This window comes from Trachemys scripta, chromosome 25 (assembly GCF_013100865.1).
Source record: "Trachemys scripta elegans isolate TJP31775 chromosome 25, CAS_Tse_1.0, whole genome shotgun sequence".
Lineage (NCBI taxonomy): Eukaryota > Metazoa > Chordata > Testudines > Emydidae > Trachemys > Trachemys scripta.
The window spans coordinates 520,640-525,768 of record NC_048322.1 but is presented as its reverse complement, the minus strand read 5'-3'; the positions used below and the strand labels follow the sequence as shown (position 1 = coordinate 525,768).

Genomic DNA, 5,129 nt, shown 5'->3' with positions numbered 1-5,129 from the left:
TTCCCTGGAAGTTTTTAAGAACAGGTAGGACAAACCTCTGTCAGAGATAATCTACATATACTGGGTCCTGCCTCAGCAGAGAGAGCTGGACTTGATGACAGCTTGAGATCCTGAGTAGCCCTACATGTCTAGGATGCTATGCAATATATAGGTATAAAAACACAGCATACAGAAAAATCACCACCACAACATAATGTCAGGCAAATCAGGAATAAGAACAATCCCTCTCTCCCCCCACCCCCCAAAAAAAACCTACACTCCACAGCATATGTCAGTTGTTGATCAGAGATAAAATCTGAGTGTATTTCTCATCAGTATTTGATAAATGAACAGAAAGAAAAGAGACAAGATTTGCAATAAATGTCTAGTCATTCTCTGAAGAATCAGAGAAAAGGGGTAAATCGGAGATGTTGTTTGTGTTTTATCATTTGAGAGACAGGGCACAATTTAAGTAGAATTAGAGAAAGTGGCAGGGGGGAGGGGGAGGGATTTTAGGATTTTTATATCCTTTTATAAGAGTCGTGCAGAAAATGGGTCACAAACTCGGCATTTCATAACATAAACCCCCAGACGGGGCTGCGGGGGGGGGGGGGGGGGCCCCCCCCCCCGGGCACGGGGGCGGGGGGGGGGGGGGGGGGGGGGGAGGTCCCTGGAGCAGGGAAGGGGGCAGCAGTGGGGGATGGGCAAGTGCAACACACAGACACAACAGACACTTTTCTCCGCCAGGGAAGTTTCCCGGCCCCCCACAGAGCGCTCAACCCGCCCCCACTCCCCCCGATCGCTACAGAGGCCGCACCGGGAACCTCCGCCTCACCCCAGCTTCCGGCCTGGCCCAGGGCGGGGGGTCGCGGGGCTTTCCCCCACCCAACTCGGCTCTTACCGGCTCTCCCGCGGGCCCGGAGCTACCCCCGCAGCGGGCCCGGAAGTGACGGATCCCGTGCGGCGCCGGGCCGAGAGAACGAGACACGTGACGGTTGCGGCCGTTAGGGCCGTTGGAACGCACCGCGCGCGGCGTTGGTAGGCGGTGCTGCCCCTCCGTTGGGGGCGGGGTTCTCCACAGCCCCGCTCCGGGCCCCGCCCCGCTCAGCCCGCGCTCCCGGATCACACGGAGACAGCAGTGGAAGTAACTTTAGGCCTGGGGACGGACGAACGGGGATCGAACGGAACATGCGCAGTAACAGCTTCTGAAACCTTCCCTCACCTCAGCTAACTAGGGCGGAAGCGCCCCTGGGGCAGGCTGGGAAATGTAGTTCCGGACTCTCTCTGGACCGGAAGTGATGTCGGGCCGGGGGCTGGGCCTGGCTGCGAATACGCTCGGGGCGCTGCGACTCTGGCTGGGTCGTGCGGGGCCGTTGGAGCCGAAGAAGAGTTTTGTGTCTCCCGGCTCTGGGCATGCGCAGATCGGCGGGGCTTCCCCCCAACGGACACTGGGGCAGAGTCACCGCCCGGCCCCAGCCCCGCCCTTGGGCAGGAGCGAGTCCGTCCCACACGTGTCCCCGCCCCACGCTGGGCCTCCCCTCCCCCTCCCCCGGGGTCTGCGCTGGGGGCGGGGCCCGTCATTAGCCCCGCCCTGACCGGAGCCTGCAGGGAGCGAGCTCAGAGCCCCCAGCCCGGGTGGGAGGGAGAGACGGGACCGGGGAGGGGGAGATGGGACAGCGGTGGGGAAGGGGGAGATGGGGGGGGGGTTTCCCAGACCCGGGACCTGGCCAGACCCGCTGGCTGCAGCCTCTCTGGGCAGATCGTCCCGTCCTGTCCCGGGGAACAAGGAGCAGAAGGAGGCAAAGCCGGATTTGTCAGACACGGACCAGTCGCGGGGGTTTCGTGGCCGTGTAGACGTGCCCTGACATTATGTCTACACTGCGATTAACACCCCCGGAGCACCTGTCTCCAAGCCCGGGGCAGCTGGCTCAGGCATGTGGGGCTGGGGCTGCAGGGCTGTACCATGACAGTGCAGACATACGGGCTTGAGCCCAGCCACTGAGACCCACGAAGGGGCAGGGTCTCCGAACCCAGCGGGAACACACGTATCTGCACCACAGTTTTGAGCCCCAAAGCTTTAGCTCCAGGAGCCCAAGTCCGATGACCCAGACCAGCCCTGCTGCAATCTTTACCCCGGGAGAGATGGACTCTGCGGGTACGTCTCCATTGCAATGTCAGCCCTGGTGTGCGCAAAGCACACCCTACTCACCACTGTCATATAATGATGCTATGGTTTGTACACAGTTTGTAGGGTGACCAGATGTCCCGATTTTATCGGCACTGTCCCGATATTTGCTTGTTTGTCCCGTGTCCTGACCAGTGGCAGATTAATAATTTTGCTGCCCCAGGCCGGGAAATAATTGTCACCCTGGCCCGCCCCAACTCCGCCCTTTTCCCGCCCCCATTCCAACCCCCTTCCCAAAGTCCCCGCCCCAACTCCGCCCCTCCTTTCCCCTATTGGATCCCTTTCCCCCGGCCCCACCTCTTCCCCCAGCGCACGGCGTTCCCCCTCCTCACCACTCCCTCCCTGCCCCACAAAACAGCTGTTTCACAGTGCAAGCGCTGGGAGGGGAGAGAAACAGGACACGGCGGCGCACTTGCAGAGGAGGCGGAGGTGAGCTGGAGCAGGTGGGTGGGGCGTGGAGGGGAGCTTCTGCCCCTGCAAATTTGCCGCCCTAGGCCTAGGCAATAATACGGCACTGGTCCTGACCCATGTGCGGTCGGGACACTGGACAAACAAGCAATTTCGCCCTCCTGCAGGGACTCTCTCTCTCCCCTGCCCTGATTCTGCCCCCTCCTTCCCCTATTGGATCCCTCCCCAAATCCCCACCCTGGCCCCGCCTCTTCCCCAAGCAGGTGGCATTCCTCCTCCCTCCCAGGCTTACAGCTGTAATGGCGGCACAAGCCTGGAGGGAGGGGTGGTGGCGGCTTTCAGTTCCTGGAGCTGGTGAGTCGTGAGTACGAGCTCCAGCACCGGGCGGGCAAGCGGGGCTGGCAAGGAGAGTGCTCCCCCAGGAGGGAAACGGGGGCACTCTGGGGCTGTGGACCCCGGGAGTGGCGGGGGAGAGCGGCTCGGGGCGCGTGAGCGGGCCATATAAAGTTTATCGGCTCGAGGGGGACCCCGGCTGGCTCCTTGCCCCTGTAGGGGGGTAGAGTCCCCGCCCCGCACCTGCTTCAGCATGTTTTGCTGGCCGCCGCAGGCCAGGTAAGGAGCCGAGTCCCCCCCTTCCCTCTCATCCTGGCTCCTCTGCTAAGCCCCCCCGTGTCCTTCCTGGGGGAGCAACCCCCTTGCCAGCCCCCCTTGCCCGCCCGGTGCCAGAGCTCGTACTCACCAGCAGTTCCAGCAACTGGAAGCCGCCACCAGCCCCTCCCTCCAGGCTTGCGCCGCCATTACAGCTGGAGGAGCCAGACTCGCTGCTGGCCCATTGAAGGAATCCACGCTCCTGTCATAACTATAAAGGGAAGGGTAATAGCTGTCCTGTGTACAGTACTATAAAATCCCTCCTGGCCAGAGACTCCAAAATCCTTTTCCCTGTAAAGGGTTAAGAAGCTCAGGTAACCTGGCTGGCATCTGACCCAAAGGACCAATAAGGTGACAAGATACTTTCAAATCTTCGGGGGGGGGGGGGGAAGGCTTTTGTTTGTGTTCTTTGTTTGGGAGTATGTTCGTTCTCGGGACTGAGAGGGACCAGACATCAATCCAGGTTCTCCACATCTTTCTAAACAAGTCTCTCCTATTTCAAACTTGTAAGTAAATAGCCAGGCAAGGCGTGTTAGTTTTCCTTTGTTTTCTCAACTTGTAAATGTACCTTTTACTAGAGTGTTTATCTTTGTTTGCTGTACTTTGAACCTGAGACTAGAGGGGAGTCCTCTGAGCTCTTTAAGTTTGATTACCCTGTAAGGTTAATTTCCATACTGATTTTACAGAGATGATTTTTACCTTTTTTTTCCTTTAATTAAAAGCTTTCCTTTTAGAACCTGATTGATTTTTCCTTGTTTTAAGATCCAAGGGGTTTGGATCTTGATTCACCAGGAGTTGGTGGGAGGAAGGAGGGGGGATGGTTAATTTCTCCTTGTTTTAAGATCCAAGGGGTTTGGATTTGTATTCACCAGGGAATTGGTGAAGGTTTTTCAAGGTTTCCCAGGAATGGAATCCATTGAAATGGTGGCAGCGGAACCAGAGCTAAGGTGGTAGTTAAGCTTAGAAGTTTTCATGCAGGCCCCCACATTTGTACCCTAAAGTTCAAAGTAGGGATCCAGCCTTGACAGCTCCCAAGGACTATCCCAGGAGCCGCGTACAATGCAGACTTCTCCGAGATAGCCCGGAGACAACGGACACTGCTTGACTCACATCGTAGAAAAGCAGCTTCCTAGCAAGTTGGAAGAAACTGAAAGAGGGGAAGAGACATCATGACCTGGCCTCTCTCCCCCACAACTCAAAACCTGGAAACGCACCTGGAGCACAAAGACTGAACTGAAAGAATTCAGAAATCACAAGAGAATAATAATAATACATTCAAATCAAAGTCCCCAAGCAGACTAGTATTGGTTTTTCAGCAGAAAATCTTCAGTTTGGGGGATTTTGTTTTCCAGTCAGACCTTGTCAAGGGAAGCAGAGAGAAAATATTTGATTTTCCCTCCCTCAGAACAGCTTGGCCTAGACACTCTTGCCGTGGGTCACTGTCGTGGCCTTGCTGAGGACTGGGGCATTTTATTAATTTTAATAATAATGGAGGTCTTGGGGTGTTTGGGGGAAATGATGAGGATGTCACCTTTTGAGATAAAANTGCAAGTGCTTTGGAGAATAGGATTAAAATTCAAAATGATCTGAACAAACTGGAGAAATGGTCTGAAGTATATAGGATGAAATTCAATAAGGACAAATCCAAATTACTTCACTTAAGAAGGAACAAGCAGTTGCACACATACAAAATGGGAAATGACTGCCTAGGAAGGAGTACTGTGGAAAAGGATCGGGGGGGGGGGTGTCACAGTGGATCACAAGCTAAATACGAGTCAACAGAGTTACACTGTTGCAAAAAAAGCAAACATCATTCTGGGATGTATTAGCAGGAGTATTGTAAGCAAGACACGAGAAGTAATTCTTCCGCTCTCCTCCGCGCTGATTAGGCTCAACTGGAGCAGTGTGT

At 55.7% G+C, this 5,129-nt stretch overlaps 1 long non-coding RNA gene across 1 annotated transcript in view; it reads right to left on the bottom strand.

Moving 5' to 3' along the window:
• The window catches only part of LOC117870085, a 38,226-nt gene extending 36,862 nt beyond the window's left edge, over positions 1 to 1,364 (bottom strand). The window contains exon 1 of the long non-coding RNA XR_004643911.1: positions 881 to 1,364. This is a non-coding gene — a long non-coding RNA (uncharacterized LOC117870085). The remainder of the gene's footprint in view (positions 1 to 880) is intronic.
• Between the last annotated feature and the right edge of the window lie 3,765 nt (positions 1,365 to 5,129).